The sequence below is a fragment of the Mobula birostris genome, chromosome 1, assembly GCF_030028105.1.
Source record: "Mobula birostris isolate sMobBir1 chromosome 1, sMobBir1.hap1, whole genome shotgun sequence".
In the NCBI taxonomy this organism is placed as follows: domain Eukaryota; kingdom Metazoa; phylum Chordata; class Chondrichthyes; order Myliobatiformes; family Myliobatidae; genus Mobula; species Mobula birostris.
The window spans coordinates 165,719,537-165,733,096 of NC_092370.1; positions in this window are offsets into that span (position 1 = coordinate 165,719,537).

Here is a 13,560-nt window from a genome sequence, read left to right on the forward strand (position 1 = left end):
AGGAGTCGCAGAGCAGCCACAGTACGCAAACTGCCCTGAAGTCCACCATGATTGACACCAATGAAGAGGCTCTTGGTTTTTCTAGCAGATAACACCAGGATTGGCTTGACGAGACCCAGGAGTTAAGTAACTACAAGTACAAGGCGTTTTTGGATTGGAAATGCCATTAAATGGTTAAAAAGGGGGACAAAACAGTCCTTCCAGCAATCAAAGGCTGAGAAATTAGTGACCTAAAGAATAGATGATGGGCAATATTCCAGCAGCTTAATATAGGTTTACTCATGCTGTAGGCAAAAAAAGCAAGCTCTTGATCTCCCAAACTTCCTTGTTAAGATCTTTGCATTTTATTTGTTTATCTGTACTGCACTTTCTCAGTAACAGTAACAGAATATATTCTGCATTCTATTTTCCTTTTTACTAGCTCGGTGTACATATGTTTGGATTATCTGTCTGAATGGCATTTCTGGAAAGCTTTTCACTGTGTCTTGGTACATGTGACAATAATAAACGTATTCCGCTTCATATTTGGTTACTTTAGCTTCACCCCAGTAGATGGTGCTGTTACATCACCTGTGGACAATCTCAGATTTCATTTTGGTCTTTCAAGAGAAGAGTGAGGGGAGAAGTCTGCTTCTGGTCATCACCATCAAATGAGAGTGAGACTGCTAGCAGCATGTTTTACACACCTTCTCACTCTTGATTCACTGAACTTCTGGAAAGCGATTCCAAAGGGCAGCTGACGTCTTTGCATCTTGTTGCTGATGACACTGAATGTTAATCTTTCCGGAATTTTCACATTAAAAAAAGGCGGGACCTTAAAGTCGAGTTTATTGCCATATGCTCGTGTATATGGATGCTCAGATGCCATGAAAAACTTAATTGCTCCAATATCATAAACGCAGAAAGTACACAAAAGATGCTAAAAATCCAGAGTAACACATACAAAATAACCGGAAGACCAAAAGATACAGGAGCAGAATTTGGTCATTCGGCCCATGGAGTCTGCTCCACCATTCCATCATGGCTGAGCTATTATCTCTCCCATTCTTCTACCTGCACACAGGCAGAGACTAAAGAGCAAGGCTCCAGAAGTAAGGAACACAAGAAGGTGGTCACAAGAGGCAGAGGACCAGCTCTGGGATTGCCTCAGGTCGGTGGACTGGGCCGTGTTCAAGGACTCATCTGTGGATCTGAATGAATACACCATGGTGGTCATGTACTTTATGAAAACAGTTGCACATCAGTGTGTCCCCATAAAATCATTCAGTCTTTCCCAACCAGAAGCCCTGATGAACCATGAGATTGACAATCTGCTGAGGGCCAGTTCAGAGGCATTCAATTGTGGTAATTGAGAAAGTTACAAGAGGTCCAGGTACAATATCCAGAAAGCCACCTCACAGGTGAAGTGGCAATCCCAGACTAAATTTGAATCAATGAAGGGTGCTGGACAGTAATGGCAGGTCTTGAATGCCATGACCTCTTATTAAGTTAAATCAAGCAACAGGGCTTTGCTTCCAGTTAAACTCAATGCCTTCCATTGCTTGTGCAACCCTCTAACCGGGGATCGTTTACCAACTTGTCTCGTTAGCTAACTTTGCTAAAAGCCATGTGATTCAGCGGTAAGAAGGCCACTTTTCATAAGCAATACACATCTAGGGTCGGTGTGATTTGGGGTTCAACCAAACAGAAACGTTGGGATGTTCCAATGAAAAGAACCTCAATTTGAATGAATGCTGTGTAAATACTGCCTATACACAGTCATCGGTAGCCCAGAAATGACAGATCCTAACCATCGAGACCTCTCTCTGAAAGGGATGTCCTCCTTCACTCTAATAGTATGGCAAGTACTCTTGGAGCGACCCACATTGAACTCGTCAATAGAAAAGACATCTTCGAGCTTCAGCGTCTTCTCAGTTACTCTCCTTATCTATTCCTTGAGTACCAGGAAGTCACCAAAGTTGAATGACTTTGCTGTTAACTTTCCTGATCCACGAGACTATCTCTCTCCTCGTTTTTGCACCAGAAAATTAGACATTACCCTCACAGGGAAAAGATGTGCCATTGGCACCCCACGTCTGAGGGTAACCCCTCTCCCTCTGAGGTGTTCTTGACAATCACTGTCATCCTGTTGGCATGGACAGCTGAAGATTTCTGCAGTTCAGGTCTCACCAGCATTCCAGCAGGTAAGGGTAACTCTTTCTTGTGATCCTCCACAGCATCAACCAGGAGGGCCTCAGCATCAGGCATTCTGGGGAATCTGGGGTTTCCCGTCAATCTTGCTACCTCCCTAGGACATAACACGATGGGTTTGTACAGGGTGTACCACACAGCTCCTCGTTTCTGCTCATCATCCTGCTTAGGAGGAACTTCTCAAAAGCTGCTCTGAACAGCAGATGAATGATGAGATTTTCAAAAAGTTCTCTCTATTTCTTTCCTTGCATGATCCCATGAGCCTTGTCACAATGGGAGTATTTGTTCCCACAATAAAGGAAGCTTCACTTCTTTCATCTGTATTCAGATAGATTAATACTAATGTATCAAAGGTCTCAGCTACTCCAACATCTGTTTCCGAAAATTTTGGAGAGAGTCATCAAGGGTGCGCTTGACTCCAGAGAACACTCTCAGCCTGTGATAATATTGGCTCTCCACAGGTACACTTCGGTATTTATTAACTAGTGACGTAATTGTGGAAACCAGCTCAGAATTTAGATCAACCACTGCAGGACCCATTAAACCTTTCACCTCAGACAAGTCCTTTTACTCACTTCACAGAAACGAGAACAACTTGGCTTTAAAGTCTTAACCCTCAGCTATAAACAACTTGCCTTTAAAAATATGGACTGCCCATCGCTCCACCTCTCCAGGCGCCCCTATCTTAACAGGCAGCGCGAATTCAGTTACGTCACTGGTAGCCTGAACCAATACAACATCCTTACCCGCTGATTGGTCAAAACACCGTTCAACCAGTGTAACTTTCTCCAGTGTTTCTACAGAATTCAGTACTCTGAGTAGCAGTTCATTGAGGGTTCAAATATCCACCCCGCTCAGAACACAACATGCCTTGTGGATAACTGCTTTGAATTGCACTAAACATTAATCCCCACAGCATCCATAATAAAGTACCTTAATTACAACACACCTCACTTTCTCCAAATGCTAGTTTAAGCACTGTCTTAGACATACAAATAAAGCACACTATAAACTACTTAATCAATCCTTAAAACAGCATTCGCACAGCATCTGAAATCCCGGATGAATCCCCACAAATGCAGCCATCTCATCGGAGCTTATACACCAACTTGGCTCATTAGCTAACTCTGCTACAAGCCATGTGCTTCAGCAGTGAGAAGGCCATCTTTCATAAGCAATGCACATCAAGGGTCAGTATGATTTGGGGTTCAACCAACAGAAATGTTGGGATGTTCCAATTAAAAGAACCTCAATTTGAGCAAATGCTGTGTAAGTACTGCCCATACACAGTTACCAGTAGCCCAGAAATGACAGATAGTACGCAAGCATAAAATTATAAAGAAGGTATATTTACCAATTTTCAACTTTATCAAACAGTTAACAGAGGAAGAAAAAAAAAAGGGCCCATTACATTTAAACTAGTCTAAATGTGCACATAAACATTGGAGCTCATTTCTGTAGTAGCTGGGTGCTGAGTTCTCATCACCAACCACAGGTAGAGCTTCCCTTCTAGGAATGTTCTGCCTCATGAAGCACCCCTTGCAATCGGGTCTTCCCTTTGGATTCTCCGGGTGTCTTCCCTGCTGCTTTTCTCTCTGCACCTCCCACTAAAAGCTCCAAAACTAGAAAACTGCCCTTCAGAAAACTCTTCCTGCCCAGTATTCCAGAACCATCTCTCACATCCCACAATCCTGATTGGCTGACATGACATTCCCAAGTTGGGTAACATGGCTCCTTATCTTCAGCTGAAGCCAAAACACTCCGTCCAGCAGGACTCACTGCTTTTACAGAAAACTACCTCACACCATAGCAGTAGAAATTTTACACTCACTTTGACCGTCAAAACATGGAGGCACCTTCAGAAACTCCCAAAGCTCCCAGTGACCTGATTTTAGTCTCTAACGTCAACATGCGAGCTTCTTCAGGAAGGTGGACCGATGGAAAGCATCCAGCCCAGTTGGGATACCTGGCCAAGTTCTAAAGACCCATGCTGATCAACTGGCTGGAGTGCTCACTGAGATCTTTAACCTCTCGCTTCAGCAGTCTGATGTATCCAGCCATTTCAAGCAGGCTTCAGTTATACTAATACCCAAGAAGAACGTGGTAACTTGCCTCAATGACTGTTGTCCAGTAGCACTTACATCCACAATGATGAAATGATTTGAGAGGCTGGTGATGAAACATATCTCCTGCCTGAGAAGTGACATGGATCTGCTCCAATTCGTCTACCGAAGCAACAGGTCCACAGCAGATGCTATCTCATTGGCTCTTCACTCAACTCCGTTCCACCTGGGCAGCAAGGGTGCACACATCATGATGCTCTATACTGACCACAACTCGGCATCCCCTCAAAACTAATCAATAAGCTTCAAGGCTTTGCCCTTAATACATCCTTGTGTAATTAGATCCTTGTTTTCCTCAATTGCAGACCTTATTCAGTTCAGATTGGCAACAATATCTCCTCTATGATCTCCATCAGCAAAGGTGCACTACAAGGCTGTGTGCTTAGCCCCCTGCTCTACTTGCTTTACACTTAAGACTGTGTGGCTAAGCACAGCTCCAATGCCATGTTCAAGTATACTGACAACACTATTGTCATAGGCTGAATCAAAAGTGGTGAAGAATCAGCGTATAGGAGGGAGATTGAAAGTCTGGCTGAGTGGTGCCACAAGAGCAACCTCTTACTCAATGTCAGCAAGACCAAGGAGTCGATTATTGACTTGAGAAGGAAAGCAGAGGCCCATGAGCTAGTCCTCATTGGGGGATCAGAGGTGGGGAGGGTCAATAACTTTAAATTATGGGACGTTGTCATTTCAGCGGACTTATTCCACTGTTCCGTTGGGTAGCAGACACCAACAGAATCAACAAACTCATTCGTAAGGCCAGTGATGTTGTGGGGATGGAACTGGACTCTCTGACGGTGGTGTCTGAAAAGAGGATGCTGTCCAAGTTGCATGCCATCTTTGACAATGTCTCCCATCCACTACATAATGTACTGGTTGGGCACAGGAGTACATTCAGCCGGAGACTCATTCCACCGAGATGCAACACAGAGCGTCATAGGAAGTCATTCCTGCCTGTGGCCATCAAACTTTACAACTCCTCCCTTGGAGGGTCAGACACCCTGAGCCAATAGGCTGGTCCTGGACTTATTTCCTGGCATAATTTACATATTACTATTTAATTATTTATGGTGCAACTGTAATGAAAACCAATTTCCCCCAGAATCAATAAAGTATGACTATGACTATGACTATTCTGGGCCCAGCTAGTAAGTGTAATTACAAAGAAATCATGGCAGCGCCTCTGCTTCCTTAGGAGTTTGCAAAGATTCAGCATAACATCTAAAACTTTGACAAACTTTATATAGATATGTATTGGAGAGTATATTGACTGGGTGTATCACAGCCTGATAGGGAAACACCAATGGCCTTGAACAGAAAATCCTACAGAAGGTACTGGATGCGACAGTACATCACGGGTAAAACCCTCCCCACTATTGAGCACATTAACATGGAGCATTGTTGCAGGAAAGCAGCATCCATCATCAGAGACCCCCACGACCCAGGTTATGCTCTCTTCTCTCTGCTGCTATCAGCAATGAGGAGCAGGAGCCTCAGGACTCACACCACCAGGTTCAGGAACAGCTATTACCCCTCAACCATTAGTCTCTTGAATCAAAGGGGAAAGCTTCACTCAACTGCACTTGCCCCATCACTGAAAGGTTCCCACAACCTATGGACTTAGTTTCAAGGACTCTTTATCTCAAGTTCTTGATATTCATTGCTTATTTATTTATTTATTTATTTTTCTTAGCTCATGCTTGTAAAATCTGAGGTACAGGCATAGCCAAACACATTAATTTCTCAATTGCTAAGCACTTTCAAACTACTCTAGTGGTGTTTTGTATTGTGGCTTTCTGAAGATTTATATGAATATTGCTGTGTAGATCTAATTGTTTAATGCTATTGTGTAATGCTTCTCTGTGGATTGTCACCTTGTCATGGTGGAGAAGCTTGTGTGGTCCTGTAATCCCAAGAGCAAAGCCATTTGGAGCTATGCTCCTGGTAGGGTCACCCATGGCGGTAAGGTCGAGGGTGAGGTCCCTAACAAAGAACAATCCAACCAAGACCTCAACGGTGGAACAGGCGGACTAAGTTACTTCGAACTCAACAGCTGTGAAAGCAGATGAAGGCTGCAACAAATCCATCAGCTCCAATCGTCGTGGTTTCCATGCCATTGGAATCAGTTGGTTGATTTGTGAAGTATTCTGTGCTTCTTGGAGTGCAACATCAAGTACATATTAAACAAATACATGCACAGGCGTCTTCACTCTGTGGGCCACTTCTTCAGAACGAAGACCATCATCCTCGACCTCGAAGGATAGCCACGATGACGACAACGATTGTGTAATGATTTTGGGATGATACCAGTTGTAGATACTACTGTTGGGACAATTTATACCCTGTTCATGTTCCATAATCTTTCAATTTCCTCTTTTAATTCTGCTTATTTTTGGTGTTTTCCAGTTATTGATTTCTGTAGGTTATGTGTGTTTGGAATGGTTATCTCTATTAAGTAAGTTATTCTTGCTTGTTTATCCTATAATATTATATCTGGATGGTTATTATTGATTGTCCACTCTGTAATAATGGATCAGGCATAATATAATTTGTAAGAGTCTGATTCTGAAACTGGATCAGGCTTGTATTTGTAGTAAGGTGTGGTTTCTTTTATGAGTTCGTATTTTAAAGAAAGATTTAGGTGACTGATATTTGCCACTTGATTGTGCCAGTGTAAGTAATCAGATTGAGTTAAACTGCTGCGGGATCCTGTAATGTGTTGGATTGTTTCTGTTTTCTCTTGGCATTTTCTGTCTTCATCATCTTGAATTTGTTGGATCTTATATTATGTATTTTTGCTAATCTTTTGTGTTAACCACCTGGTCCTATATTGCCGCAAGGAACCCCTCTGTTTCTAGGAAGAGGTTTCCAACTCTGAGCCAGGAGTTCAATGCTTCCTTATTTACATCTGGTCTGCTCAGATCGTGGGAATCTCTCATGGGGGGCCATGCTCTTCCATTGGTTTACGCTTTCTTCTATAGTGATAATTTCTTCATTTTTCTGGGTTATGCTTTCATTTATATTTAGTGGTGTGTACTTCTCATCAGAAATTGCATATGTTCATGTGGAGAGCTGATTCCTATTTTTGCTGATGAAAATATATCAGAAGGTTTCTCTGACTGGTGTATAAATTTTTAATGTCTGTTATTCCTCTTCCTCCTTCTGTCTGAGGTAGTGTTAATCCAAGTGCATTCAAGCGTATTCTGAAATTTGTCATTTTTATTCTTATTTTTCTTTGTAAATTTTCCAGATCCAATTAGGACCAAGATATTATGCACAAGAATACGTTAACCTGGTACAGCTAAAATGTTTATTTTCCTTGTAATATTTTTACAACTGAGCTCTATTTGGCAGATTTTCTTAAGCCTTGAAGTAAATTCTGGCAAAAGCTTTCCCTTTATCACATTATGATCTATTTTCTTTGCTTGTTGCTATCCCAGATACTTACATGTTTCATATTCATCCATCTGTTGTATTGTATCCTGCTGTTCTGCCTTATATTCTGCTAGTTCTATTGCCCCTTCCTTTATATTTATATTTAACATGCTGCACTTATCTAGTCCAAAGTTCATGTTTATATCTTTAAAAATTGTTCAATTTGAATTAATTGCCTTAGCTTTGCTGATGAAGGAGCATATAATTTCAAATTGCATAATCCATTTGGTTGTTTCTGATTTGATACCTTATTTTCAGCTGATTCATCAAATTACAGAGCGGGTTTAAAGCTAGCCAGAACCACAATGGGCTTATAGAATCACCCTGAAAAATGGCTTGGTTTATTTTGATAATATTGGTTGTTCTTTTTTGGTTATCAATAGATAGGGTGTTTATAGTATGCTAATACTTCATCAGATGTAGGAATCTCACAAGTATTGTGTCTATTGTAGGCAGCCGTCGATCCCAGGGGATCACGGGTTTGTGCCTCTGGTGGACTGTGTCCTCCCCAGGGCGCAAGCCTGGGCAGGAAGATTTGAAGAACCAGCAGTTGCCCATGCAGCGGGTTCCCCCTCTCTACGTCACTGATGTCGTCCAAGGGAAGGGCAAGCACCAATACAGCTTGGCACCAGTGTCGTCACAGAGGTTGCCAGAGTGAAGTTGTAAACAACATCCAACTGCCTTCGGGACCCCGGCTCTGGATTTCTTCCCCGGGGTTTACTCCCAAAGCCTTTCCCATGGGTGGGTATGGCCGCAAGGCAAGAGTTTTCCTTCTCCTAGGTGGGCTGCCGTCCAAGGGTGATGGGCCCCACCTGCCCGAAGTGACTGGTTTTGAGGCGCCAGTGGTCCGCCTTTGCCCCTTCTCTTGTCAGCAGAAGCAGTTCCGCCGGGACGAGTAGCTAAGCCACACGTTTTGGTGGTCAGTATAACAGCATGAAAGATTTCTGCTTTTCTGCTGGGCTTGACTTAGAATTGCAGAAGCTATTATCAGTTGTTCCTTACATCTCTTTAATAATAACATTATTATTATGTTTAGCATTATAATTGGAATTATTATCGGAAGTGTGCTAATGCGTGTGATGCAGCCATCTGCTGGAGCTATGTAGAGTAGCCAGACTGTGACACTAATAAGAACACAAACCATATTAAAGCACAAAAATTGCAAATTTTACCCAGTGGCATGTGTTAGACACTCATAGAGGATTCTGTATTTGCCTCACCATCACACATGATCATTCATCCTCCTCCCCACCCAGCTACAGTTCACTGATTACAGAAATCAGTTGCTCGTCGATTCGTGCAGCACATGGATTTCAATTTGTTTGCTTCTTCCAGGGTTCCAGAGTTTTCAAAGTCTGCAGGGATCGAGGAAGTAACTGCTGAAAAAGTTTCTGTTGAATGTTATTTACAGTATGGGAATAGCCATTAGGCCCAGTGCACAGATCCAAGTTTCTACTTCACAAAGCTCTCTATATTACTGCATCAATAATCATACTATCATCTTATGTCAAGGTTTGTTCACAGCACTGGCTTGGAGACTATCCTTTAGTTCCAGAAGAGGATTGGTAAATCCGGATACATGGTAAATACATTACTAAGTTAGTGAACTTTAGTTCCCATTCTGAGCTAACTCATTGGTTAAAAAGCATACCAGTTCAACTTGGTCTGTCCTGGTTTATAAATTTACAAAAATGTTCATTCAAAGGCTGTAAGTATCACTGGCAATAGCAGACTTCATTATCAATCCCTAACTTCCTCTGAGCCAAGAATCTACTACATTGAAGGGCCTAGGAGTCATAAATTGCGAAGACTATTCCATTTCATCCAAAAGGATTATAATGCATGGGATCTCATCCTGATCATCTGCGCTCTTATCCGCCCAAAAGCAGAATTTCTGGTCCCCAAATGCTTTAATTCCAATTCCCATTCCCATTCCGACATGTTGGTCCGTGGTCTCTTGTGCCATGATGACACCACCCTCGGGATAGAGAAGCAATAGTTTATATTCCATTTGGGTAGTCTCCAACCTAATGGCATGAATATCAATTTCTCCTTTCAGTAAAAAACTCCCTCTTCTTCCGTTCCCCACTCTGGCCTCTTACCTCTTCTCACTTGCCCCGGGGTCCCCTCCTCCTTCCCTTTCTCCTAAGGTTCACTCTCCCCTCCTATCAGATTCCTTCTTCTCCAGCACATTACATCTCCCACCCACCTGGCTTCATCTATCACCTTCTATCTATCCTCCTAACTCTCCCCCCACCTTCTTATTCTGGCATCTTCCTGCTCCCTTCCCAGTCGTGAAGAAGGGTCTCGGCTTGAAACGTTGACCGGTTGTTCATTTCCACTGATGCTATCTGACCTGCTGAGCTCCCCCAGCATTTTGTGTGTATTCCCTCGTCCTGAAGATGCATGGGCTTCATCCAGAAGATTAAGATGCATTCAGTCCTGGTTGTCCCCAGCACGCTTGAAGGATGTTGAGGTTTTGAATGCCTCCAGGGCACAGGAAAAACATGGAGGCTTTGGAGAGGATGCAGAAGAGGTTGGCCGGGGGTCTGTGTGGATCAGAGTACATGTGCTATAAAGTTAGATTCACCATTATCAACAACACATTAGGATTTGGGTTAAGTCCTGTTTCTGTGCTTTACACATCCTAGGGATGTGTTGCAAGTTTATATTTCCCTTTCTGAAAGATTTTATTCAAGCATATGGAACTTCATGGAAATCGAAATGATTTGTGGTTACTGTAAATTAATACAGCTGTTTAATTCCAGGCTTGTTTAAATACTCAAATTTTAATTTCTTCAATGCCATGACAGAATTCAAATCCTAGCCTCTAGTCCAGGGTCTCTCAACCAGGGTTCTGTGAGAGGTCACCAGGACTTCTGTGGAGATTGTGATTTATACAAACAAACATTGTTTTTTTGAAATTTGTTTGATGCTAGCGCTCGCAGTGGTGGGCAGTGACCAAGCAGCCCTTTAGCAATCTCTCTCAGTCCAGTATGGCAGTGCACAGTAAAACCATGTTTATTTGCTTGAGTCCATTCTCGGTTTTTTAATACGAGACAAGGGAGGCCGCTGATAATTGGTGAACACTGTATTGCCCGGAGGGAAGGACGGTAGGTTGATGGTGAGCACTGTATTGCATGAGAGGAGGACGTTAGGCTGATCATTGGTGAGCCCTGTATTACACGGAGGGGAGGACAATAGGCTGATGAGCGTGAAGTGTGTTTTCCAAGCATTGAATGGACTTCCCCAACGTGGACAATGACGTCAGCCTCTCCCTCCTGAATTATCTCCCCCTCCTCCAACTTCCCCTGACACTCCACTAACTGACTTACGGGTGCGAACAAACTACCGGTGTGGTAGAAAATTGGTGGGAAACTTTCATTCTAAAGGTCCGGTGTGGCGAGTTTTGAAGAGGAGGTGTGAGATGGAAGAGAAACACTCTGGAGCGTTACGGAAGGACACGGTGGGATTTCCCGTGAGATCGCTCACGTTTTGTGGGACCCTCGCCCATGTGGTACCTCAAGGCCTGAGTCCAACAGACACTTCCAGCCCATCAGGTGGTGGTGCAGCCAGAACCCCTCCACTTCCCTGAGCCCCCTTGACACCCACCCTGATAGGATGGGGACCAGTCCCCAAAACAGCTAGAACACCGTCTCCACCTGTGCAGGAGCACCCTGTCTGGATGAGACCAGGCCCCACTCCCTCAACAGCTCTCGGTAAAGGCGAGGCAGTTTCCTCAAAGTGGCAGCAGCTGATGCTGTCCGCTAGAAGCTACGTGTCCTGCAGGCAGTGTCTCCGGCGGAGAAAGTGATCACCAGCGCATGCCATCTCGGAGGGTGGTCGCTATACAGGTATCTCTGCAGGTCCTGAGGCAGAGAGCCACCAGCTGGGTGTGCACACTCACCAATGACTGACTGCCCTCCACGGTCAGAAGACTCAGGACCCAGGCAGAGACCCAATGTCTCCTGTTGCCCCACAAGAAGTCCACCAGCCTCTCCTGGGTCCAGAGACAAAAACAGTGGGCGGGATTAAAGTAATCAACCGGTCCCATATCTTTACAATGAAAGCTACTCATGAATGGGTTTTACATGGACTGGTGACCCAAGTTGTCCTATTCCATTGTGCTAGTCTGTGGTAAACAACTTACAAATATAGCAATGGCTCCAGCAAAATTGAAAAGATACTTAACTACAAATCACAGCCATATGACATGTAGAAGTGCTGATTATTTTAAACTACTATTGGAATCTCCAAACAAACAGATTAAAGCTTTTGAAAATAAAGTCACAGTTAGTAAAAAGATTTCAGGAAGCAAGTTATTTAGTAGTTTACGGGGTCTTTCTTTTTTGTATGTTAAATTTAAAATGGCTTCTTTGTTATGTTATACTGGGGAATGCTTCTTTGTTATGTTAAATGCTGAGAAAGTCTCTAGCTAGACATTTGCTTGGGTTAGTACAGATAGCAGGGTGCTATTAGCCAATGGGTGGTCATGTATCGTTTTGTTTTTGGATGATAATGCTGTCTCATATGACTGGGGACGGGTTTTTGGCAGGGAGTCGGAGGAGAGACGGGAAGGACGGTGGACGGGGTTTTTGACGGGGAGACCGAGGAGAGATGGGGAGGACGGTGGACGGGGTTTTTGGCGGGGAGTCGGAGGAGAGACGGGGAGGACGGTGGACGGGGTTTTGGCGGGGAGTCGGAGGAGAGACGGGGAAGATGGTGGACGGGGTTTTGGGGGGGAGTCGGAGGAGAGATGGGGAGGATGGTGGATGGGGTTTTGGGGGGGAGTCGGAGGAGAGACGGGGACGACGGTGGACGGGGTTTTGGCGGGGAGTCGGAGGAGAGACGGGGAGGACAGTGGACGGGGTTTTTGACGGGGAGTCGGAGGAGAGACGGGGAGGACGGCGGACGTGTGGAAAGGTTCCGGTCGATCACTTCGGGTGGTCGCGAGCCATGAGTCGACAGGATCCGGGTGGTCGTCAGGAATCGATTGAGCTCCAACGGTTGCGCACGAAGAACTTGGACTTTGATAAGTCTTGGCGCCTTTTTTTCATTACTTCCTTTTCTGTATCGAATTTATATTAATGTCATAGACTTAGTAATATCTATAAAGTGTACTTGGTAAAACGTACTGGGTGTGCTGGCTGATGATTGATGTTTGGGATTGATTCGGGCGGCAACCGACTCCATGGGAAGCGTTGAGGCAGGTGCTGGGTGGGATTTCCTCTAGACATACATGAGCCAATATAACCGAGCGTTACAGTAGCTTTAAGACTAGTTCACTCGAAAATGTTTAAAAAACTGTGAAAATCTAAATGAAGAGCACACCCATTTCCTGCTACATACAGAAATCCAGTGGCTTCACAGAGGTAGAGTTCTCAACAGGATGTTTCAGTTGAATGGTGAAATGAGGAGTACTTTCAAGAAAATAGTAGGCCAGATTTTGCCAAGTACTTTGAAGATGAAGAATGGTTGTAGAAACTAGCCTACTTAACAGATATTTTTCATTGTATGAACCAATTGAAGAAGTCTCTGCAAGGCCCTGAGAAAATGTTTTGACTTCAAGTGACAAGTTTCTTGGATTTAAAAGGAAACTGTTTCTTTCAAAAAACTGCACTGCAAAAGAAAACCTTGGAATGTTTCCACTGCTGGTTGGGCTGGAGAGTGAGAAAGGATATCAGAAAGTCTTGAATCTTATTGAAAACCACCTGGAAAGACTGCAGAACGAAATTGAACAGTATTTTTCATCCCTTTCAACACAAGTGTATGACTGGGTGAGGGGTCCTTTCTCTGAATCTTCTGCTCAGCC